Genomic DNA, 27,456 nt, shown 5'->3' with positions numbered 1-27,456 from the left:
AGCACAACACATCTTCGATCGAATCTCAGGCCTCAACCCCTCAGAAAAATGCCGTATCTGCATCGGCTGATCCCCCAGAAGCAATGGAGCAAACAACCCAGCTCAGTAAACTGGTTCTCATACTCTGTCACTGACATCCCTCCCTGACGGAGGCGAAGGAACTCACTCTCCTTCTCGTGTCTGTAAGTGACCAGGAAATACTTCTCATGGAAGCGTGCCTCAAACGCCTGCCACGTCTACTCAAAACCATCCGCAACTGTGTGGAGAACACTGTCCCACCATAAACTGGCCTCCTTCTCAAACATGAAGGAGGCAAGCTTGACCTGCTCAGCCTTAGAACAGTGAAGCGGCATTAGCATCTTAGAGATGCGGTCAATCCAGTACTCGGCCTCCTCGGGTCTATGAGAACCCACAAACGTGGGAGGTCGTAAGCGCTGGAATTGCTCAAATGTGCCACTAGTACTAGCGTTCCCAGATGGGTGCATAGGTGAAGCAGGTGGAGTCGCCCTCATTGACTGAGCAAAGATGCCAACCATGGAAGACAAAAACTGCTGTTGTTGCTGCTGCTGTTGGATCTGCTACTGCTACATCAATAGCATCATCTGCTTAAACCTATTAGGAGGCAGAGCGAACGAAGATGCATAAGGCGTCAACGCAGATGCACAGTTCGGTTCAGGAACCGAAGGCGTGACTGGTGGAGCCATAGGTGGTATCATAGGAGTCGGCCCAGCAGCAGGGCCAGTAGCTGGTTGAGAGTCCGACCCAGCACTAAAATGAGACGGGCCCGACTATGGATCCGTCGGGCTATCGCCTAGGCGGAAACCCCGGCAAGCGACTCGCCCAAACAGAGACGGGCCGAAGTCTTCGAACCTTTAGGAGGCATACCCTACATTTAACAGAGGATGCAACCTGTGAGATTCAACATCCACATAATCTACCCACATAGCATTTACATCACAACTCAAGGACAAACAACATGCATTTCATTTAAAAAAACTGTCGCAATACAAGAAGTGCAACATTACATGGATCGCGACAGAGAAAGCATGTGACCTAAAACATCTAAAGCTTTAAACAACAAACAACTTCCAAACTACTATGCCTATAACGGCTACACACAATAACAAACAACAAAACAGAGCAAAGGATGACTACATTTGTAACTACTTGTCAGAATCAGGAGATGGAGGAGGGGCACCCTTATCCTGCAGACAACACATGATAGACTTCATAGTTTGAGACATCTTCTTGAACTTATGCTTCACGAGGCCTCGAAGATCTATAATATCCTGGCGTAGGACAGCCTGACCCTCCTCAAGCCGAGCTATATGGGCATCCCTGGCGGCCTGATCTGCGCCCTGCTCTGGTGCCGCAGGAGGAGAACTCTCACTCGTGTCCTGGGCCTCCACTTCTTCCTCATCCTGCTCTTCTTCTTCTTCCTCTATCTCAGCTCCACCTTCTTTGCCATTACTCTCTTCCTCATCGCTCTCAATCTCATCCTCACTTTCTTCAAGTAAGGCTTGTCGTCGACGAGGCCCAATGTCCATCTGATTAAGGGTCGTCTCATTAATATAACGAACAGGTATTGACTTTTTCACCCCAAGCCTATAGCCAAACTCATGTGTAAGCTTACAGATGAGTTGGCCAAATGGGAGCGATTCGGTCCTCCTATTCGAACGAGCGATAAGGACAATCTGACGCAAGATGTACGTTGGCACACACAGCTTCTCTCCTTGCCCCACCTGATACAGGAAATCTACCATCAGGCGCGTACACTCGTTGTGGTTGCTCCACCTTGGATAAACATTGAATGTGCACATGTGATGAAGCAAGTGGAAGTCGTCCGTCATGTTGGTTGCTAAAAGGCTTCTGTTAGGCTGCCATTCCACTTGATGACCACAAAGGAACCACGTACGGCGATCCCTCTCGCGCGCACTACTCAGATTCTTCTTACTAGCATGAACCTCGCCAAGCGGCACATTCAGAAGTCGAGATATCAAAACGACGTTGATCGTGGCCTCCTGATCTTTTCCGTAAGGGAGCTTGAACTGCAAAGGCTCCAGTAAAGGTTCCCGAATGTGGGCATAGAAAGATCGGACAGTACCCACATTGGCGCGGTATTTACCCTCGAACAGGGGACACCAACAGGCCCCTTCCAGGCGCTCCAATAAGAGAAATTTACCAAATAGCCACGGATCTACATGAGCTTCAAAAAGGACCCTACGACCTTCATAAACTCCATGAGATAGCTCCACCAACAAGGTTCTTCCAACGGGAGACTGAGGATCGAGATCCCACTTTGTCTGAAACTCTCGAGTGGCGGTCGTGCTCGCGGCGGTACTTCTCGGCCTCCGTGCATGGGTTGGGTGGCTGGGCTCTGCTTCATCAACGGGTGCTCTCTTATTCCCCATGAAAGAGAGAATGGTGGAGATGAAAAATATGGCAGTAACAAGCTCAAATAGGGCCATGGAAATTGAGAGAAAAGAGGGAAATGGGAAGAATAGTGGGGCTCCCATGAATTTGAGGCCCAAAGGAAGGATTTGAGTGCTTAAATGGAAAGAAAAGAGAGGGAAAACAACAATGGAGATGGGTTTTGAGATGGGTAGGATGGGGATGTACGAAAATGGAAGAAGAAAGGGTTTGGAGAGAGATTTTTGTGGGGTTTTGAGAGAAATTTTAAGAAAAGGGAAGCTTGGAGGGTGACTTTGTGAAGGAAGGAGGGTTTAGAAGGGGTTTTAATCATGCAACCCTGGATGAGTGGACTACACTAGACCCCACATGCGTCGGCCCGAGCCGGCCCGCCCGGCGGCGAGGGCTCGCGGAACCGGCGAGGTCATTGCCGTGCTCTGGACAGTCTGGTGATGACTCATCATTTGAGTGAGGTCCTCCTAGCCCCTAAGCTCAAAAATGATGTGGGTCCCCCTGAAATTGCCCCGATTGGGCCCTTAGTCCGATTCGACGCTTATCGGGCCACTAGGAATAGAATCTGATACAAATACACTCTTACCGGCTTTCTAATTGTTGGAAAGGGATAATACACCGTCTAAACCCAATAATGGACGGTCTAGAAGAGATTTTGGGTCGCTGTGTGTGATCGGGAGTGTGCACGAACTCGATCTCGGCGATCGTTTTCAGTCAACTTTCACCGATAAAAGCAATGGGAAAACTTACACAAATTCTAGAATAAGCTCACACCCTCCTACACTACGATGGCATCAGCATGCATTGTGTGACCATAACCCAGGTCTGGTTTAATCCAAATCATGCTCTGATACTAACTTGTAACGCCCAGAAATTCAGGGGTCAAGCATAACTCAGCTCCCGAGTTTCAAAACATCACTTATGCAACATATGTAATGATGGATGTATGTTGTCTATAGGAGTGCATAAAACATGGAATAGATTAAGCCAAACTGCAACATAATTCAGGGATAAGTGAAAGTCGTAAGTGGAAGACTTAGAGAAATATATGTGAACATGTACAAGTCCCTGTGATATGTATGCTCTGCCAGGTCATAATTACAAGTGTCTGTTTTCAAAATATAAGTATCAAAATGAAATCATCTATTACAAAGGAAACCCAGAATCCTCGTAGATTAGGACACGGCTCATATGAACTCGCCTGAGAATTGTATAAAAGAAAACGTGTCCTCGTCATCCTCATACTCCTGCTCTGCCTCAGGGGTCGCATCATCATCTGCATCTAAGACAAAGTCTGGTTGGTGTTGAAACATCGTCCTAGAATGTGGGAGTGAGTGATCAACTCAGTGGAACTATACAATAAAAGTTAACATGTTATCAAATCAATCAAGCAGTAATGATAAGGCAATACGATCAAACACGTCCTAATTACTCTTGTTAATGCAAGGATGTATAAAGAAAATGATGCATGCTCTCGCCCACACTCCCTTAGCGTCTTCATCTTACGGTACGCATGACAACCTCCAGCGGTGCCAACGACGCCAACGCACATGCAATGCGGTGCATGAACATGATTACCAAGTTATAATTAGTCCTTTTCATACAGCAGGATTAGGAAGCTAAAGTACCTTCCTCATATCAATTCCCAAACAGTGATCCATTCTAGGATCGTCAGTCCTAGATAATCTCATACGATCATATAGTTCTAGGTCGTTGCAAAGGGCTCGTCACCAATCAATGCATGCCTATCATACCTTAGTTACTACCCTAAGGCTCGTCGCCTCAATGCAGTATCAAGGTATGCTCGAGGTCACTACAAAGGGCTCGTCACCAATTAATGTAGGCTGACAGCACGAATATAGTGTCCCATTCCACCATAATCGGCTCACGAGTCTGGTGTGCTCACTAGTCACTACAGGGAGGCTGGTCACCCCAGCGTAGGCCGACAGCTCGACCACGGTGTCCCATACCACCATGCCTGGGTCATGAGTCTTAGTGGATCAAGGAACATTGGTTAACGGGATTGCATTGGTAAGTGTGGTACCCTAGATTCAAGCAATAGTGTCCATACATGGTGTACATCCACCGGGATAATCGGGTTACTTGATGAACTCGACTAGTACGAGCGCACGTTGAGTTGAACGACATAGAGTGCGCAAACACTCCGTGTGGTTCGTCAAACACGTCCTACGTGGCGAAAACAACCTCGGCCATGAACTCAAGGTTTGTTACTGATTCCCTGGACTATTTCATAGTCCCAAACACATTCAATTATAACAGATATTCATACTAACAATTTAGAACAGTAATGGAGCAACAATTCTAATCATACAGTATGTGAGCATTTGATGGAATCAACTTAACATGAATTTACACATAAGTAGTGCTTGAATTTAAACAACAACGAATGTAAATTGCATGTAGGAAATCATATACACCAATAGGATAGTTGAGAATCTCTTCTCAACGTCCATAAACAGGATAATATATTACACACTTGATCATTCAGACATTTCTACAAACACTTAGACTACATATTCCAACATACAAGATATATGTTGGTGATAACACACATTTGGACAATTCCTTTCGCCAAGGAGTTGATACACATACAACTAGCACGAATACGCGATAATTAATCACGGCAAACACATGTTCGTATTTCATACATATATGATACTTTCTACCTATACATAGAATACACAAATCGTAATATATCTCATATATATCAGGAACACAATATAAACATCACATTTGGCATGTGAAATTGTATCCACAATAATAATAAATCATTAACCAATATTGAAAGCCTTGAAAACCATAACCTATATGAATATAGTCCGCACCTTAAACCAGAAAATGCGCACAGATCTGATTCAGACGATAAGTCTTCGTCGACGGCGACTAGATAACCTAAGGCATGAATAAAAATGAACTACATCAACACTTAGACTATTCTAAGCTCTAAAACAGGCTAGGGTTTGATTGACTTACCCAAGAATGAACTTAAAATCGCCGGAATAATGATTCAAAAGTGATGGTCTAGAGACGCGGAATAACAAGGAAGAATCTTAAGATGATTCACCAACTTCTCTCTCACTTTCTCTCTTTTTCTTAACTAGGGTTAGAAAATTCGTATGGAATTGAGAGTGAGGGTTTTAAGGTCTTTATATAGGCCTAATATTGATGAAAATAGCCTCAAGGCTAAGGTATACTTAGGTTATAACCAAATCAGGTCTATATCGGTCCAACGAAGCACTTCTAGTGGTCCTTTTTTCACGTGCGGTTGGACTTAAGCTCACTGACCATGGATCTAGGTCAAGCTTAGTTTTTATACCGATTAGATTTACAGATCAGCCGTGACGGACCAATCTCAATTCAACGGTCACCGAAACTTGATCAAGTCCACAAGCACTATGACATGCCTGGGCCATCTTCCCTGATCCAAGGGTGAAATTGGGTTATAATCCAATGGTCAGAAAGCTTAGAATCGGCACGCAAGCGACACAACTCAGATTTCATAAATCTATATTTAATTTCTCAACTTTCTCACACTCTTTACTCTAGACTCAAGTAAATCTACCCAGGACATCATCTGGACTTGATTTTTGAGGTGATGGTCAAGCCTAACAAAGTGATTGTAATTGTCTAAGATCATCACTATTGGACTTTCGACGCGTGGTCTAGGTCCGATACAAAGTTTTCAAGTACTCCTGAGAGCAACTGGATTTAGCGTTGAATCCTAGATTCTAGGGTAACATAGCGCTAACGATTTTACAGGTTTTGAGTCTTACAGATCAAATTTAAAGTGATTGGTGCTAATTTCACAAGCAATTGAGTTTAACACTAATTAACCCACATATAACTTCTAAGGAATTTGAGGTAGTACTCAGGTCTTTGCATGAAATTTTTTGAGTCATTACATATGGGCCTTGGGCCTTATGTTTATGTGGTTTGTGGATTAGATGCCTTGGTGCAATGGTGCTTGAAAGTCCCCATTTGGACCCCTCTAGGTCCATTAGTTGCTAAGTGTAGTTGAATGCCCACCTTAGTCCCTTGTAAGGCCCATTTCCATATTATCTAAGCCCCAGCTTTGTATGCTTAGTCTCGTGGGCTACCCCAGGCAGATGGGCCCCCACTAGAGGTTGTATTCCTTATGAGGAATTGGTTAAGTACCTAGACCCTTCATGGTTAGGTAGAGAGTACATCTTCTCATTCACCTCATTAGCACCCTTATTCATTTTCATGGCACACTCCCATATGTATCATATGCATGCTTGGTTGAGGTATGATTAGCCATGGTTGTGTTATTGTGTAGGACATTTTGGAATCTCCCTGAGGGATGGAGTTTACCCTCTTGAGCACGGTGGATGCTTGGTATTGATGCATGGTTGATTGTGTGATTCCTGCATCTGGCATTGCATAGCATGTGGATATTTGCCCTTACTTCTCAGGGTTGTAGCCTCTATAGAGATATTGTGGATGGTCGTGTGTGGACATCGAAAATGATACTTGAGCATTTGGAGTGTATAGGATGTCCCAGGGTGAAAGCCCCTAAACTTTCACGGTACCGAGGAGACGCCCTAACGCTAAGACTGAGTGAAAACATGAGCACACGAGGGCCTTATACCGTTAGGCATTGACTCCCACTATTGTGAGGTCGGTTGAGATAGGGTTTGGCCTTACCCACCTGAGTGAGGTGGCATAACTAGGCTAAGTTTGACCAGCTCGTGAAATGGATCCGCTATCGTCGAGCCTCACTGGTGATTGGTTGTCCATAAACGCGTAGTGAGGTCTCCTACACTCGTTTGACTATGTGGGTCTTACAGAGTGGCAGTCATCCAGTAGTGTACTTGACCTCAGTGAATTCCTTATGATGGAACTATACTTTATATGTGGATTGGATGTGAGGACTAGCATTACTTTGCATTACATTTGTATCAGTTGTATAAGCCTTATATTGCATCGCCTTGGTATGGCACTTAGTACTCATGTATTGCATTGCATAGCCTTAGTACGGCTTACTACATTCATAACTTAGTCTCGGTATGACTGGAGGTGTTGGTATTATTCATTTACTCCTGCATTCTCCATATTCTTCTGAACACCATTGTCACACACTTACACTGCCCTCTAAGCTTTCTATAAGTTTATGCACGATTGATGCGTACAGGAGATCCTAGGTCAGCGCTGTATTGGAGGAGCTATGGATTAGATTGGCACAAGCTGAGGACCTGTTGCAGACCTTTCCTTCCCTTATTTCTATATTATGTATTTCCTTTTGAGCTTTGTACTTGTAAAGTTTAAATTCTTAGTGGATTTTGCAGTATTTTTCTTATTTATTTTCTGAGATTTACTTGCTATGATCTTGGGTATGCTTAATTAGATTGAAATTATGATATGAAAATCCTCCTTGTAGGATCCCAGGATCGAAACTAAGCAAAGAACCAAGAATGGGGTACTACGGAGGTTGTTGTAGCTGGAACCGGCTATTGGGTTCCTTGTGGGTCCGGTTACCAAGTCTGGGGCATGACATAAGCTACTCATGTGATTTAAACAATTCTAAGACATGTGTTCAAGTAAACGAGTCAAGTGATTTAGTCAATTCTAAGACATGTGTTCCAAAAAACTAATCGGATGATTTAATCACTTCTAAGACATGTATTCAAGTAAACTAACCAAATGATTAAATCACTTATCAGGCATGTATTCAAGTAAACTAACCGAATGATTAACCAATTCTGGGTTATCATTCGTAGTTACTCTAAAAACTATCCTTAGTCTAGTTTAGAGATGGAAAGCTCAATGGGGGAAGTCATCACCTGAAGGGTTGTATTCCAGTCCTCGATCCAAGTTCCCGTGAGTACTTTGTGGCTTAAAATCACACAAGTGATCTCCTAAAGTCATAGTTTATATTAGTCAAAAGTTCCTAAGGTTTTACCTAAATAACACATTGAACTTGCATGGGTTTGAAAAGTCCCATGAATAAGGTTTTTTGGGCCTGCATTAGAGTGACTAGGCCCATCACATTTTTTGTCCAACAAGTGGCCCAAATTGGGCCTGTAATCCACCCATAATCAAGGCCTGAATTGGGCCTGACCTCGGCCTGATTTGGCCTAATACTTTGCTACCCATTTGTAGCCCGAACTGGCCATGAACTTGGCCCAACTTGGTTGTCCAATTGTGGTCTAGAACTGGGCCTAGTTTGGCCAATCATTTACTATTTAATGGAGGGCCAAGAACTGGCTAGACTGGACCCATTTTGGCCCATCACCGCTCCCCACTGGTGGTCCAAAAACTGGGTTAGGCTGATCATGTTTCGGCCCAACCGTTGTTGGCCATTGGTAGAGCCAGGGCTCGGCCCACTGGCTATTTTTAGAACCCTTGCTAGCCCAGACCAGCCTGGCCCAGCTGTGTGCCCACTGAGCTTGGCTCAGGTGTGGCCCACTGCTAAGGCAGGGTTGTCAGGCCTAGCCCAAATCGATGGATGAACTCAGCTCAGATCTGTGGCTAGTTTCAACACAGATTCGACCCAAACCCATGGTCCCAAAAATAGTTGAGAGAGGTGTTTGGGTTGGGCTATTTCTGGCCCAGCCGGTTGTCATGCATGCACGGTCCTAAGACTGGCTTGATTTCAGCCCATCTCTGAGTCAATCTCAAACCAGTGCGGTGGTTGAACTTCCACTAGCCCAACAACTTGGTGCAGGGTGTGGCCCACTGCATATAAACAGGAGTGTGGCCCTTCTTATGATAGGTGTTGCGGCCCACTGATTGTGTGACTCAGTGTGGGCCATTATGATTTATGATGTGGCCCACCGAGCTCACACTCAATTGCGACCTTCTGTGATACGTGGTGTGGCCCACTGAGATTGGCCTCAGGTGCGACTCATCATGTTGGAGGTGTGGCCCACTGAGATTCTCCTCAGTCGAGGCTTGCTGAGTTGAGAAGAGTGCTAGAGCTTGGCCTAACATCTGCAATGAGTCAGGATCTGCCCAACTCGAGGAAATACCATAACTTCTTTCCTCAACTCGGCATCGTTGCGTACGTGCACTCGTCCTTGATACCGAAGACGACCGTCACCACCAATCCTCCAATCGAGCATTTCCTCGCTCCTACACTTCTCTTTCATCTTCACAAGCCATTCGTCCTAGTCTTAGACAGAAATTATGTGGCAAACCAGGGTCGGCTCTGTGGTCAACAGAGCCACATAAGCATCCGACTCATTGAGGGTAAGCTGGATATCGAAGTCCTGAATGAACTCCATCATCTCCCACTCCTTGATCATTAAGGTGGCTTTCAACTCGTGTTTCTTCTTTTGGCTCAGTGCATTAGCCACGGAATTCGCCTTACTCGGGTGGTAAGATATGTCGATGTGGAAGTCCTTGAGCGTCTCCAGCCATCGACGCTAGCGCATGTTCAAGTCCTTCTGCGTGAATATGTACTTTAGACTCTGGTGATCGCAGAACAATTGAAATTCTTCCCCATAGAGATAGTGCCTCAATATCTTCAGAGCGAAGACCACTGCTGCCAAATCCAGATCATGCATTGGGTAATTCTCCTCGTGCTTCTTCAACTGCCTCGAAGCATAGGCGATCACTTATCATACTGCATCAGCACACATCCCAGACCCAACTTCGATGCATCGCTGTAAACCACGAACTTCTCTCCTTCCTGTGGGAGAGTGAGTATGATCAGGGTCAAATATTGCATATCAGACCCCAGTAATTACCAGATTTTACGTATATGATAATGCTTAATGAAGTATTTTAATTGTATTTTTGTTACAGGATGAAGTCAGGAGCGTTAATTGAAAATTGATGTTAAAGGCATGGATTTCATGATCCAAAGTCTCCAGAGCACGGGATGGACTCCAGAGAACCAATAATGAAGATTTTACACGCCTGAGATCTGAGGAAAGCAAGCCAAAGGGGCCCGAAAAGGGTCCAGAATGCAAGATCACATGGTTCCCGCTATCCAATCAGTTCGAAACTTCATACATGGGATGAGGGCCGTAAATTAACCGTACATATTAAATTTCAGCCATAGAAGATCTCGGGAAGTGGTCCAACGGACAGATCAGCCTATTAATCTCTAAATTGGGGCCCACCTGATATTTGGAACTGCCTCAACCTTAGTATTGACGGTTTAAATAAGAGGAAGAAACAGGATGCTTTAATGAATTGTACATCCCTTATGCCCGACCAAGGATATGAGATATGTCATTCATGGCATTGCTTAAAGGAATTAGACAGTCTGTATGCCCGATTAAGGACACAGATTGTGCTTTCTCTATTTAAGTGGTATCAATCTAGATCAAGGTGAATCAACAGACAAAACAAGGGTTAGGATAATTAGGGGTGGATTCGAAAGTCCTAGTGCTCTCTCTCTGATTGAATTTTCTTCCCTGTTCTTAATTAATTGTTTTTCATAAAATTGTGCTTAGTAATTCATTCCATTATTTGTTGGATTAGTTAAGGAGAATCATAGATTTGAATTGTGACGACCAGTCCTCGTGGGAACGATCTCGTAATACGTACCGTATCTACATCTGATTCGTATACTTGCGAGTTTAAAAATCATTTAAATCATGTTGGTTTAAATAAAACATCAAGTTTTTGGCGCCGTTGCCGGGGACTGTTTCGTTCCAAATTGAATTTGGGATTCTCTCTTATCATAATTCATAGTCTTAGTTTTTTTACTAACTTTAGAAACTAACCTATTTCCTGTTTTGTAGGGACCTGACATAAACTACTAATTTGGTAATCTCTTTCCAAATTTTCTATTTTTTTTTTCCAATTTCTATTTTTAGAATTAAGGTTTTATTTTTATTTTTATTTTTATAGAAAGTTTCTATTTCTAAGCTATTTTTTCCTATTTTCTAACTCTAGACTCTGATTCTTCTTTCAAGTAACTTTCTATTTTCTAGTTTAAGTTTTATTATTGTTAGAAGAGTCTTTAGGTTTTATTTTTTTTAGAAAGTTTCTCTCTTATTTTCTAATTTCCTATTTTTTAGAAATTTTCCCTTGCTTAGGATTTTTTTTCTAGCATTATTTTAGTAAATTTAATTTATTTTTGTTTTCTTTTTGTTTACAGGAATTGAGGAAGGAAGCTGCTAAATAACATTGTCTTCAAAAGGAGGAGCTCCCTATTCTTCATACATGCTCCCTATTCTTCATACATCAATCATCTCCTTTTCCGAGTTCTTTCTTCCCATTCTTATTTACATAGTTTTAACTTGTTTTAGAATCTCTTAGTTTCTAGGTCTAGTTTTATTTCTCTTAGGTTGCTTCTTAGTTTAGTTTCTTTCTTACATTGCAATAACATAGTTTATGCTAGGACGTAGATCTCTGAATATAGAACTAGCACCGTTTGATCCTGAGATTGAAAGAACAATTCGTGAAAGATTGAGAAATAATCCTGTTGAAATGGCGAATGAGACTGAAGTTAAAGCTCTCAAAGATTATTCAGCTCCTGTCCAATTTAATGCGCCTTCATGCATAGTGTTGCCAACCACTACGGCAGCACACTTTGAACTTAAACCTGGAGTCATACAATTGTTGCCATCCTTTTATGGATTGGACAAGGAAGACCCATATCATCATGTGAAAGAATTCTTAAACATTTGCTCCACCTTTAAGTTCCAAAACTTCTCAGACGATTCGATCCGCCTACGCCTGTTTCCTTTTCCTTTGAAGGATAAGGCGAAAGCATGGTTGAATTCTCTAGAAGTTGGATCTATCACTACATGGGACCAACTGTCTAAGAAGTTCTTAAACAAGTTCTTCCCCGTTCACAAAACCAATGCCCTCCGTAGAGAAATTACTAACTTCACACAAAAAGAGGGCGAGCACTTTCATGAATGTTGGGAAAGATGGAAGGACTTGCTTCTTAAATGTCCTCACCATGGTTTTGAGAAGTGGCAACAAGTTCAATACTTCTATGACGGCCTCACCACATAACCGTCGCATGGTTGATGCCACCAGTGGAGGGTCATTCATGACCAAAAGTGATGTCGAAGCGTGGAACTTCTTTGAAACCTTGTGCGAAAATTCCCAACAGCAATGGGATTATTCAAATAGAGGTGACAAAAGTCCCCAACCACAAAAGAGATGTGGTATATATGAGATAGGAGTCATGCCAGAGCTGAGCGACAAGCTTGATAACCTGACACAGAAAGTTGATGCTTTGGTATTAAATAATGGACCACCACAAACAGCTCAAGTCGAGGCATATGCCACATGTTCTAGTCCTGCCCATCATATGTAGTCTTGTCCATCTGGTGCAGCATTCACAGAACTTCTCTCTGAACAAGTTCATGCTATGAACACTTTTCAAAAATCTGGGAATGATCCTTACTCAAACACCTATAATCCAGGGTGGGCTAGACATCCAAATTTCTCTTGGGCAAAAGGACCACAACAAGGAGGACCATCTGGAAATCCTCCTATGCAACCTTACTCCCAAGTTGGCAGTCAACAACCTCAACAGTTTTCCACAATATCAACAATTGCCTACACAATCAAGGAAACCATCTCTTGAGGATACACTCCATCTTTTCATGCGAGTTCTCTCCAATTCCAAAAAGACACCCAACAAACCTCACTGGCCAACCAGGAAAGCTTACATGCAAATGCACAATCCATTGCCAAGTGGAAGCACAAATGGGTCAACTAGCGCCACATTGAGTGAGAGAGAGAAGGGCAAGTTCCCTCAGCCAACCCGAGGCTAATCCAAAGGGACAAGATGAGATTGGCTCTAATTCCAACCAAGGGCAATATCATGAGCAGGCCAAATCGATCACTACCCTTAGGTCAGGCAAGCAGATTGATAATAGAATAGAGATGCCTGGGGATGAATCAAATTCTAAAACAGAAGATCAAGATGAAGCAGAGAGCCATACCAATGCATCCAAAGTCCAAAAGCTCTCGACTCTCCAAGAGCCACTAATGTGCCACCTTATGTGCCCAAAGCACCCTTTCCTCAACGTCGGGCACCAATAAAGAAAAGAAATAACTTTGATGAAATCTTGGATGTGTTTCAAAAAGTGCAAGTCAACATCCCGTTGCTTGACGCTATCAAGCAAGTCCCCGCTTACGCTAAGTTTCTTAAAGATTTATGCACTCAAAAGCGTAAGCAGAATGTTCATAAGAAAGTCTTCCTTGCAGAGCGCTCAGCTCCATGATTCAACATAACACCCCTCCTAAATTTAGGGATCCAGGAGCTCCCACCATTTCTTGCGGCATAGGAGATCATAAGATCGGGAAGGCATTACTTGATTTAGGGGCGAGTGTCAATTTGTTACCATATTCGGTTTATGAGCAGCTAGGACTTGGTGAGTTGAAACCGACTAAGGTAACATTACAACTAGCCGATAGATCTGTCCAGGTGCCCCGGGGTGTTATTGAAGATGTGTTAATCCAGGTTGATAAATTTTATTTTCCAATGGATTTCATAGTTATAGATACTCAGCCTGTCCAGAATCTTCATAGTCAGATCCCAGTCATTTTGGGTCGTCCATTTTTGGCCACATCTAATGCTATTATCAATTGCAGGAATGGAGTTATGAAATTGTCCTTTGGTAACATGAATATTAAACTCAATGTTTTTAATGCAGGACAACAATCCTCCGATTTGGATGACATATTTGAAGTGGACATGATCGAGAGCCTTGTGCAGGACTCCTTCCGTACATCTTTTGAAGATCCTCTTGAGACCTGCTTAGCACAATCGGGCATGGATTTTGACATTGATAGTCCCATCCATGAAGTCAATGCATTGCTCGACTCTACTCCTATATTGAGACTGAAAAATGGAGAGCGAAAGTGGAACCTCTCCATCCCTCTGAGACTCTTCTTGACAGCATAGCTTCCGACTCTGAGAAGACAAAGGCGAGCAGGCTGCTTAATGTTCTTAGAGCATATAAGGCAGCAATTGAACGGAAGATAGTGGAAATACAGGGAGTATGCCCCACGATATGTATGGATCATGCTGTGGAAATGTCGCATAACATGCAAAGGAAGCGTGATCCTAACATAGAAGAAGTCGTTCGAGCAGAAGTCCTTAAATTATTTGACGCCAGTGTCAGTTGCCTTATTTCAGATAGCACAGTTCATGGGAACTCACATCACTTGTCTAGGATCGGTTGAACAAAGATGTTGAGGAAATTTATTTGGCGGACCCAGGTTATCAAGATTGATTAATTCATGGTCCATTCTTGTCTAGTTGAAGACGTTAAACTTAGCGCTCCTAGGACGCAACCCAAATTTTCATTCCATTTCACTTTTCTCATTCATTAGTTCAATGTTTGTGGGTAACATTATTGCAAACCCTCACGAGACTACAACTCGTCCACTAGGGGTAACCTAGGGGTTTAAAGGCTTGTTGCATGCGCTAAATGCAATGGAGAGCACCTGCGAAAGTGGTATAGGTAGGATCTTCTTTTCTTTTTCTTTTTGTTATTTTTGCTTAATTTCTCTCTTGCCCTAACTTGCTCTTACATTGATAATTTTGGGAAGCCTCTCGATTCTCCGTCCAGGTACTATCTTTCCCTCATTCCTCTTTTATTATTCGTTGTCCCATGTGCATCGCATGATTATTTCTTTTACATTGAGGACAATGTAGATTTTAGGTTGGGGGTGGGAGATTAGGTAACCTAATCAGTATTTTCTTCGTCTTGAGCAAAATTTGTGAAAATTTTAAATTTTTTCTAAATTTCTATTGAATTCAAAGTGATTTTGAAGGATAGTTGTGATTTTACCATTATAAGCTACATGATGTTGGTAACTAATGACTCTTGGATTCGGCCATCTGCTTGATTTCACAGTCCATTTTGATTTGTTAATCCATGATTAGACGTTGTGAACATTGATTGAGTCATGATTTCACATATCACATCTCGCTTACACATTAAGCTTTCGGTTCGATAACTGAATGATTAACTTGGTAAAAAGAAGAATTAAAAGGCTAAGTCACATAATCTTCACCATAGGTTTGCTCCCTATAGGTATAGATTTGATTCTCCATAGTTGACTTATAAAAAATGAGGCGACGAGTTTTCGCCATAGGTTTGCTCCCTATAGGTAAGAATTTAATTCCCCTCATTTACGTTACTGCTCATAAAGAAAATCAAAGGTTGGTAAAATTAAAAATAAATCTGTGAGATAAGTGTTGGTTTCAAGCTTAGTTGTCACGAATTACCAATGATATCATGAGGTTGACAATTGGATCTCTTAATGTTTGTAAGTCGAGATTACACTTTACATTCATGGAGCTCGATGTTCAGAAATGTTCTAATTAATGGATTAATATGTTGAACTTGATTATGAAGTTTACTGTGAGCTTGATTTCAGGAGAAAATTCTACTTACCATTCATGAATCTTAGAATTTTCACATCTCAGCTGTCTGTTCACAAGTTACTTGAGTTACAGGAATCATCTTTTATTTCTAAAATTATTTTTCGCATACTTTGCTCGGGACTAGCAAAATGCTGGTTGGGGGTTGTGATCAGGGTCAAATATTGCATATCAGACCCCAGTAATTACCAGATTTTACGTATATGATAATGCTTAATGAAGTATTTTAATTGTATTTTTGTTACAGGATGAAGTCAGGAGCGTTAATTGAAAATTGATGTTAAAGGCATGGATTTCATGATCCAAAGTCTCCAGAGCACGGGATGGACTCCAGAGAACCAATAATGAAGATTTTACACGCCTGAGATCTGAGGAAAGCAAGCCAAAGGGGCCCGAAAAGGGTCCAGAATGCAAGATCACATGGTTCCCGCTATCCAATCAGTTCGAAACTTCATACATGGGATGAGGGCCGTAAATTAACCGTACATATTAAATTTCAGCCATAGAAGATCTCGGGAAGTGGTCCAACGGACAGATCAGCCTATTAATCTCTAAATTGGGGCCCACCTGATATTTGGAACTGCCTCAACCTTAGTATTGACGGTTTAAATAAGAGGAAGAAACAGGATGCTTTAATGAATTGTACATCCCTTATGCCCGACCAAGGATATGGGATATGTCATTCATGGCATTGCTTAAAGGAATTAGACAGTCTGTATGCCCGATTAAGGACACAGATTGTGCTTTCTCTATTTAAGTGGTATCAATCTAGATCAAGGTACTGGCACGAAAGTCAGTCTCATCTTCAGCTCTTGGAAAGCCACTTGCGTATTCTCATCCCATGTAAACCGATTGTTTTTCTTCGTCAATTAGGTGAGCGGCCACGTAATCCTGGAGAATTCCTTGACAAAGTGTCTGTAATACCCTACCATGCCCAGAAAACTCTGAACCTCAGTGATTGTGGTGGGCTGCTCCCACTTAGATACTACTTCTACTTTAGCTGGATCAACTGTTATTCCCTCTGCTTTCACTATATGTCCCAGGAACTTCACTTCCTCTTCCCAAAACTCGCACTTGGTCAGCTTAGCATACAACTAATTCTCCTTCAGAATGTTCAAGACTGTGTGCAGGTGCTGTTTGTGCTCTTCTCGACTCTTCGAGTAAACCAGGATTCATCGATGAATACAATTATGAACCGGTCTAGGTATGACATGAATACCTGGTTCATTAGGTCTATAAACATGGTTGGGGCATTGGTGTGGCCGAATGACATAACTAAGAATTCGTAGTGCCCATAACGAGTTCTGAACTCGGTCTTAGGGATATCCTCAACCTTGATCCTCAACTAATGGTATCTCGATCATAGATCTATCTTGGAGAAGTATCTGACATCCTATTAGGTAAAAGACCCACTTGGATTACATCTAATCTTGCCCAAAACTGTCTTTGTAAAACCCTTGGTAATCATAGATTAGAGTGCATTTAAAGCCTATGGAGATAGAAGTGTCGATTGCAAACGAAGTGCAATCGAGCAGCTTCGATGGCATCTAATCAGAGCCTTGCAAGTCCAACAACCAATGTGAAAGGCAGTTCGATGCAATTGAAACTTAATTTTTGATGGCATTGAATGTACTTCGATGACATCGATATAAGGCTTAATATCTCTAACAAGCTTTGAAATACTCTAAGTATACTCGATGCAATGGAATCACTTTCAATTGCATTGAAGTAAGTTAGTCGATGACATCGAACACAGTTTGATAGTATTGAAAAAGGGACCAATTTGTGTAGCAAGCTTACTAGGAAAATCATATATTCTCGATAGCATCGAAAGTCATTCGATGACATCAGAATTCAAATTTAGATGACATCGAAAGACTATTCGATGACGTCGAAATATGGTCCAAACTGTCCAGAGTGTTTTTATCGAAAAATTTATTTTTCACTCGATGACATCAAAGCTCGTCTGATGGCATCAAAATAGTACTCGATATAACCAGCAACTAAGTGATAGTTTCAAAGAAAAATCCCAATGGCATCAAGCCATCTCTCGATGACATCGAAGGGCCCTTGATGGCATCGAAGGATGTTCATGGAATTTGACAGAATCTGTCCTACACTTATTTGAAAATCATAGTGCAGAAAGTCAATGCAATCGAGGAAGGTTCGATGACATCGAAGGAAACTTCGATGGCATCAAAGACCCTTCGATGGCATTGACAACGTAGATTTCTGCCCATTTTTTTACCATCGGGATTTGACTCTATATAAACACTTGGGTTGCTTCTTGGATTTTTGAGAGAGTATTGAAGATAACTTTAAGAGAGTTATTACCAAAGTTATTACCCTTACTCTCAAGTGTTCTTTCCCATAAGAGTTCATCATTTAATCCATGGTTTAAAGGCATTTATTGGTATATTTATAGCTTGGATTGAAGAATAAACTCTAGCCTACATTGATCATCCAGGAGCACTCTTTAATGAAAAATCATTGGGCTTGGATCTTTAAAGGCTTAGCTCATGGGAATCTTCTCTCGATCTTAAACGCATATCATTAACTAGAGTAGATCAACAATACCCTAAACTCAATAACCTTGGTACCTTAATTGAAGCATCTATAAGCGATTATGGTTCAAAGGAGCTTAAGACTCTTCACCACTAGGAAGATCTTCAACAACAAGTGCTGAAACGGGGCTTACTCACTTACAAGTAAGTTTTAGAGCCCATTGTGTTTGAAGCCTTTTACTTTTGTAGGATTGGGATTCAGAGTTTGAGTTGTTAAACTCGATAAGACTTTTTGTAGGCCTTTAACAGGAGAATACATATAGTGTCCTTGTCTACGGCATACTATTGAGTGTTAAATATTGCATATTTCCCTTGTTTATATCTTGGTTTTATGAACATGATAATGCTTAATGTATATATTTTATATATGTTTGTATTGCAAGGTAAATATGAGAGCTTGGATTGAAAGGAATGTTAAAAGTATGGATTTTATGCTCAAGAATCACCAAGGAAAGGGATAGACCTTAGGAGACTAAGATTAAAGATTTCAAGACCTTAAATTCAAGGAAACCAATGGAGAAGGAAGGAAGTTGAAAGTGTAAAGTGCAGAAATTCACTGTTTATGTCATCGACCTCCGGTCGATGACATCAAAGCCAGTGTTCAATGACATTGAACACGGGTCGATGGCATTAAAGAATTACATGAAAATCAAGTGGTTGATAGACAAATTGGATGCAACTCTTAATGACATCGAAGCCCTGTTCGATTGCTCGAAGACCTACTCGATGACATTGAAAGCAATTTAATGACATCAAGATTTTTTATGAAATTTTGGAGCAACTCGTTGTAACACTTTAGACATATTCTCGATTGACCGAACACATTTCGATGACATCGAAGGTATGTTCGATGACATGAAGAGTTAAGCAATGTGAAAGGCATTACGCAGTGCAAAAAGGCACGACTTTCGGATTCAAGTTACGTTCGATGACATCGAAGGTTATTTGATGACATCGAAGGCGTTATGCAGAGTATGTAAATTTAAGGTGGTTTTCAAAGACAGTAAAAATAACGGGTATAAATATGAGTTCTTTGAGGAGTTCTAAACATGAATTAGGTTTTAAGGAGCAGAGACAAAGGGTGGAGCAGCCTCCCAGGAGTTTTTCTTCTTTCCTTTTCTATTTTTAATGCTTTCTTTTAGGGTTTTAAATCCAATCATGTCTATGGTTGGCTAAACCTCTTAGCTATGGCTAAGAGGTGAAGCCTATAACATGTTGGGATAATTTTCTTGCTTTGATTCTTACTTTTCTTGAACCTCATTGATTTTTAGTTTGATTTTAAGGAATATTTTTAACCTTCTATGATTTGCTGTGACTCAAATTACAATAGATGCTGTGATGGCTTTGAATATCTTCTTTTCCTATTTTGAGATTGTGAGATTAGTAAATCCTGTTGTTCATCATGGTCTCATGGGCATGGTAGGGTGATGAAATCCATTCCAATCATCACAATACTCCTTCATGTGTGGCTAGGTCAACGAAAAGTTCAGATTTGGTGTAATTACTTTATTTCTAATTGGATAGGATAAGACTCCAATTCCAATTAAGTTTCTTGAATTAAGTAAGGTAGCATCTTGATAGCTACAAGTGGATCCTTGGCACCCTAGTTCTCACCTTTCAATTGATAGTTTTAATCAACACTAATAACAATTACTCTGTTTTATTTCATATTTAGATTTAGATTGAAGCATACCTTTAGAAATTATATGTGATGCATCTGACTATGATATTGGGGCGATGTTAGGCCAAAGAAAAGAGAAGAAGCACTATGTGATTCACTATGCAAGTAAGACTCTAAATTTGGCCCAAGTGAACTACTCTACTACTGAAAAGGCCAAGCTATATGTCCTAGAGGGGGGGTGAATAGGACAATGCCAAATAAAAACTTATAACAGCGGAATAATAAAGAAAATAATAGCCAAATTAAATAATAATGCAGGAAAGAAAAACAACCTCAAAATTCAGATCTTGAGAGGTTGATACAAACGTTATTCTAAGGACAACCTTACACCAAAAACAGAGTTTATGGTAGGACAACCTTATTTCTAGAAAGGTCTTTGTATCAAGTCTCAAATCGAAGAGGAATACAAAAACAAATATGAACTGAATTGAAATAACTTGTAATTAAAGATGTATTGTTCTAGGGACAGCCATACACCATAAAAATGGCAGGGCAACCTTGCTGGAACAACTTTCAAATGAAATTGAAAAACAAGCTTATAAAGGAATAGCAGAAAGTAAATTCTAAGCTATTACAACATTCTCACAAAGCTTGAAATAATTACAACATTCACCACCATACATACATCCCACAAAAAGAATAAATAAAAAAATTAAAAGAATAAATCAATCAACCACAACTCAAAGGATTTATAGTGGTTCGACTGGGTGGTCACCAACTGTTTTCCTACAGCCACAAAAAAAGCTACTCCACTCCTAATATCGTCACACATGTGATATTAGCGTTCACTAAAGATAGGTTTTCCCAGGTTCACCCAAAACCCTTACAATTGTGTCTTTGTATGTGGGCTTACACAATTAAAAAATCCCCCACTTCTGAGTTTTCCTGGCTCTCCTCAGATAACCAATACAACAAGATTTTTCTGGCAAATCTGGAAAGAAACCAAAATAATAGAAAGGAATTTACAATATGTAAAATACGAATATCTTCTTCGTTGTAGCCGGTAGAACCAAATCAAAGTAGATGATTGAATGTCCAAGTTCAATGTCCAAGTCTTGATTACAATGGTTCTAGTTCTAATAGATTTTAAATTAAACCAAATAGCGCTTGCCTTAATTGATTTTGATTCCAAAGAAAGGGAATAATAATTCCTCTTTATCAAATCAGATTGGAATATAAGAAACAAAATCAATTAAAATAAAGCTAAGGAAAGAAGATATTAAATAAGCACACTTAGCTTAGATGGAGCACAGAATTATCTCTCAGAAGTTCGACGAAGATTGGCTTGAATACTATAATTAAATCGATGATTTCTTTTGAGATTCGTGCGCTATTTATAGGTGAGAAGATCGGGTCTTCGATCGTCTAGAGTGCTCTTCGACTAGTCAAGCCATCATATATTTGAAAGATTAGGCGGGATAAGCGCAGACCGTTCTACGATTGTCGTAGGTTTCCTTCGATCGGTCGAAAGGTCCCGCAAAGGTTCGCTGGACTTCGAGTCGTAGATTCTACGATCGTCGAAGATGCGAAACACTGCTCCTACGATCGGTCGAATGCATTCCGTGACTAGTCGAAGGCTAACAGATTTTATCCGGAATTTGTAACAAACTTACGACTGGTCGAGGAATTTCTTAGACTGGTCGAAGTAAGTCTAGGACTAGTCGAAGAAGGCCTAGGACTAGTCGAAGAACAGACCAATCACATGTAAAATAACATTCGGTTTATGTATCCGAAATGACCTACTTCTAAGGTCATGCTATGGTCAAACAAACCTCAATCATGAAGTATGGACATTGAAACAAGAGACCATGAAGAATGAGCCTTGAAGTCTTGATGTAGACTAAACCTTGAAGTAGCTCAATCATGAAAGTGGCTTGAGTTTCAGCTTGAGTCTTGAGTTCAGCTTGAGTCTTGCCTTGTACTTTCTTGAGTTTCAGCTTGAGTCTTGAGTTCAGCTTGAGTCTTGCCTTGTACTTTCTTTTCGGCTTGAGTCTTGTTTTGTGAGCAGCTCTTGCATTCAAGATCTTGTCTTGTGATCAGTTCTTTCATTCAAGATCCTGAGTCTTGTACTTGAGAGCTTTGCTTGATGTGAGCTTAGCTTGTTCATATATGTTGATCCTTGAGAGAGCTTCACTTAAGCAGGTTATATATAACATAACAGTGATTTTGGCACCACAAATTTGACAACAAACAGGGATATAAACTATAGCACTTACAATCTCCCCCTTTGTCAAATTAGTGACAAAACACATAACCAAACAAAAGTAAAACAACTGGTTAATACATGCAAATTAATAATCAACATTTAACATTCAACCAGTTTCAACATTCAACAAGAAACAAGATCAAACATATATTCTTCTTGACACCCCACTCCCCCTGAGTAACATAACCAATGCTACTCCTCTCACAATCACATTAACAACAAACCATTCTCCCCCTTTTTGTCACAATATGACAAAGGAGAACTAAATAAAGGAATGAGAGTAAACATGAGGAGGAAATAGAGTATAGCAAAAGAGTCATAGAGATACTTAAGATAGCATCACAGATATCCAGCATAAATTTTACATGAAAAACAAATATCCAGCATAGAATCCAACTCAAACTCAATCAAACAAGAGCAAAGTAATAAAGTTATTACATACCAAAAGTCTCATAGAAACTAGTCAGAATTAGAACTTGAAGATGGAGCAGGAATAGAAGGATCAAGTTGGTGCATGCCTTTGTTCAAGCGCCTAAGATATTTGCGCATATACTTGAATTGCAAATCATGAGCAATGGACATGCTTTCCAACTTAACATTAATATTCTCAACTTTACCCTCTAATGCACTCAGACGTGCATCAACATCAGATGGTACAAAATTGGATCATTAGCTGAGTCAGAATCCAGTTCCTCAAAAATATCATCCATATTAATATCAACACCAGCTTCTTCAGGACCACCACCAACACCACCACCTTGTTCAGAAGCAGATCCAACTTCATCTTATTAATATTTGTATTGTTGAAGATCGATGATGGATAGGTGCTTCATCAACAGCATATCGACTAACATATGAGTAGCCAATTCATCATAAAGTATGCAAATGGAATGTCATTATGACCAGGATGGAGGCGAAATCGAAGAATGAAATGACAGATTAAGGAAGGCAAACAAATCGAGTACCATTTGAGATAGCATGGATAACACGAACCATAAATGAAGTTAAATCGATTTATTACCCGATCGAGGATACAGATTAGACACAAAGATTCTCTGGAGAGAACTCGTATTTGGGTAACAAATACCTCGTGCGGGAGCGCATTCCCTTTTGAGTCCATTGAACATCCATATTACACGTCTCTAGTGAGCATGCGTTTTTCAGCCATTGAGGGTTTATCGGTTTAAATTATGAATTGGAATACCCTCATCATTCACAGAATTTCCATAAGGGCTGAAATTAAATGACGATCAACGTCAAATGGCCCTTCTCTAGTAGAAATTTGAAAAGTTAAATTATCCCGTGAAAATGCACTAATACATGAAAACATGGATTGGGCAATGGACCGGTATGCAGGCCCACCCCAATGCAATAAGTTAGTCCAACCTACAGCTTCAAGCATAGGAAGGATGTCAAATGGAGCAATATGATTGACATCAACAGGATGTTCAACGATAACCTTACGAGATCTAATGTCCTTAACAAATGATGGATCATCATTGGGAACAAGAAGATGACGTTTAGATATAGGGGTAGATCTGGAGGAAGAAGAAGGACCACGTGAAGTAGTTTTCTTACCTCTAGAAGCCATTTGCAACAAGGATTTAAAGGAATAAAGAAGTTGCAAAGGATTGAGAAGAGGGTTTGCTCAAAACAGATTTTTCAAAATCTCAAACCCCACATCTCAATGATTTTCAAGATAGAAAGCTTCAAGAGAGAAAAGGAAGCAATCTTGACACAAATATGCAAAAAAAACGGATTTGGAACACTAACCTTGAAGAACTTGAAGGATGGGTTCGACGAGTCGAAGTTCGGCTCCAAGGAGAAGAAAGAAGAAATGAGGAAGAAAGTGAAAAATCCCCAATATGAAGTGAAATCCATGCTCCACGACTGGTTGTGGGTATCTACGACCGGTCGTAGTACGACTGGTCGTGTATACTCACGACTGGTCGTACAAACCCCAAAAATTCAATATCTTGCAATATACACAAAAATTGAAATTTAATCTAGCAAATATATACAATATTATACAAAAAGGCATAAATTATCAATTTAAAATGCACATGCCAAGATCAAATTTCATCTTTTTGAACCTGCTTTTATCAAGAGGTTTTGTGAAAATATCAGCACGTTGATCTTCAGTAGGAATATATTCTAGAGATATAACTTTTCTTCTACTAATTCCCTTATATAATGAAATCTAATGTCAATATGCTTAGTACGAGAATGCTGAATAGGATTTTTTGAAATATTTATCGCACTGGAATTATCACAGTGTAATAACATAGAATCCTGTTTAATTCCATAATCACTTAGCATTCGTTGCATCCAAACAAGTGTGTACATGCATTACCAGCAATAATATTAGTTGTTGAAAGTGATATAGAATTTTGTTTCTTACTAAACCAGAAACTAGACAATTTCCAATAAAAAACAACCACCGCTAGTTGATTTTCTATCATCTAGATTGCCAGCCCAGTCAGAGTACCCAACTAATTGAACATTGGTTTCATGAGGATACCAGAGACCGAGATTTACAATATTGCGACATATCTAATAATTCGCTTGACAAAGAATCAAGTGAGATTCTTTTGGATCGATTGATATCTTGCGCAAATACCAATACTTAGAGAAATATCAGGTCTACTAGCCGTTAGATATAACAAACTACCAATCATACTCCGATAAAGTTTTGAGTCAACATTTTTTCCATTAGAGTCTTTTGATAGTTTCAGGTTAGTACTCATAGGAGTATCGAAATTCTTGCCATTCTCAAATCCAAATCTCTTGATTAGATTCAAGGCATACTTAGATTGAGAAATGAATATTCCTTCGATTGTTGCTTTACTTGCAATCCAAGGAAATAAGTCAATTCCCCAACCATGATCATTTCAAACTGTTATTTCATCAAATCTGCAAACTCAGTAGTCAAGTCAGTATAAGTTGATCAATAAATGATATCATCAACATAAATCTGTACTATTAATATATGATCATTTTGTTTTTTATCAAAGAGAGTTTTATCAATAGTTCACATTTGAAAATTATGAGTTAAAAGAAATTTCGTTATTTTATCATACCATGCCCTAGGTGCTTGTTTTAATCCATAAAGTGCCTTTTAAGCCGATACACATAATCAGTATTTTTGGAATCTTCAAATCCCATTGGCTGTTCAACATAGACTTCTTCATGTAAATCACCATTTAGAAAAGCACTTTTTACATCCATCCGATAGATCTTTATCTTTTTAAAACATGCAATGGATATAAATAGTCTGATAGATTCAAGACGTGCTAACGGGTGCAAAGGTTTCATCGAAATCAATCCCTTCAATTTGAGTATAACCTTGTACCACCAGCCTAGCCTTGTTTCTAACTATATTTCCACATTCGTCAGACTTATTTTTAAAAATCCATTTTGTTCCAATGATGTGTTTATCGTTAGGTCTTGGTACGAGATACCAAACATCATTTCTTATGAATTGGTTGAGCTCATCTTACATCGCAACAATCTAGTTCTCATCAGCAAGAGCTTCTTTTACGTTAGATGGTTCTATTTGGGATGTAAAACATACATAATTACATATATCCTCAAGTTGTTTACGGTGCGAACACCGGTGAGAGGGTTTCCAAGAATTTGTGTGGTTGGATGATCTTTAACAATCCTCAACTCAGAATCAGTCTAATTCAATAAAGTATCAGGTTTATCAATGATTAGTACTTCATCATTATCTGAATTAGAAATTGGCGTGTTTAAGTGATCATCAATGACAACATTAATGGATTCTTGAATCACACCAGTCCTTTTGTTCAGACCCTATAAGTTCTGTTTAAAGAGTATCCTAGAAAAATACCTTCATCACTCTTCGTATCGAACTTTCCCAAATTTTCACGATCACGTAAAATATAGCACTTGCTGCCAAAAACTCGAAAGTATTTAACAGTAGGCTTTTTATTGAACCACAATTCGTAAGCCGTCTTATTATTATCTTTTCTAGTGTAGACTCGGTTAATAATATAGCAAGCTGTGTTGACTGCTTCAGCCCAAAGATTTTTAGAGAGTTTCATGCTACTTAACATAACATTAGCCATTTCTTGAAGCACCCTATTCTTCCTTTCTACAATTCCATTTTTTTGTGGAGTTTTGGGAGCAGAGAATTCATGTAATATTCCTTGGTCGGTACAGAACTTCTCAAAATTGCTATTCTCAAATTCAGATCCATGATCACTACGAATTTTACTGATTTGAGAGGATTTTTCAGTTTGAATCCTTTTGAGAACTTTTCTTACTTCTTCAAGGGTTTCAGATTTATCCCTTAAGAAGACTACCCAAGTGAATCTGGTAAAGTCATCAACTATTACCAAGATGTACTTTTTCCCACCTCGACTTTCTGTTCTGGTAGGTCCTATCAGATCCATGTGGAGAAGTTCGAGTGGTCTTGATGTGGTATTTGAATTCACCTTTTTGTGTGAGTTCTTTGTTTGTTTGCCTATCTGGCATTCACCACATATTTTATCTAATTTCTGAAGTTTGGGTAAACCTCTTACAAGTTCTCGTTTGCTCAATCGATATAAATTTCGATAATGTACATGTCCAAGACGTTTGTGCCATAAATCGGCTCGTCTATATGGACCATGTAACATGTTTGATTAGATGAGCTGGATTCACTAATAATATAGCAATTTTCAGACGTTCTACGTCCAGTTAATATTACAGAACCCTTATTATTTAGTATTTCACAGCTTTGATTAGAAAACCGAACATTATGGTTATTATCACATATTTGTGATATACTAAGCAAGTTGTGCTTTAGGCCTTCAACATATAAAACATTTTTAAACACAGGAAGATTAAAAAGTTGAACCGTACCTTGGCCTAAAATCTTGCAGTTGCTTCCATCACCAAATGTGACTGAACCATCAGTCATATCTTTCAGATCGGTGAATAAGGCTTTGTCACCTGTCATATGCCTGGAGCATCCACTGTCTAGGTACCACTTTGAATGACTTGTTGCTTTGAAAGCGGTGTGAGCAACCAAGCAGGTGACTTTAGGAATCCATTTCATAATTGTTTTGGGTTTAGGAACATAGTTGGTCTTCTTTTGTGTATACTTGTAGGAATGACCTATAGAGTTAGATTTTAATAGCTCCTTGAGTAAATCAACTATCTTTTCAGCTAGTGGATTTTGATTCTGATTAAAGTTGACATGGCTATTTCTAGGTTTTTGAAA

At 40.0% G+C, this 27,456-nt stretch overlaps 1 non-coding gene across 1 annotated transcript; it reads right to left on the bottom strand.

The window, feature by feature from the left end:
• Positions 1 to 12,225: 12,225 nt before the first annotated feature.
• On the bottom strand, positions 12,226 to 12,332 carry LOC131228258 (small nucleolar RNA R71). The gene has a single exon (XR_009162770.1). It is a non-coding gene; the product is annotated as a small nucleolar RNA R71 (small nucleolar RNA).
• Positions 12,333 to 27,456: the final 15,124 nt, after the last annotated feature.

The sequence above is a fragment of the Magnolia sinica genome, chromosome 15 (assembly GCF_029962835.1).
Source record: "Magnolia sinica isolate HGM2019 chromosome 15, MsV1, whole genome shotgun sequence".
Classification (NCBI taxonomy): domain Eukaryota; kingdom Viridiplantae; phylum Streptophyta; class Magnoliopsida; order Magnoliales; family Magnoliaceae; genus Magnolia; species Magnolia sinica.
The sequence above is the reverse complement of the archived record's forward strand: the minus strand, read 5'-3'. Positions and strand labels throughout refer to the sequence as shown.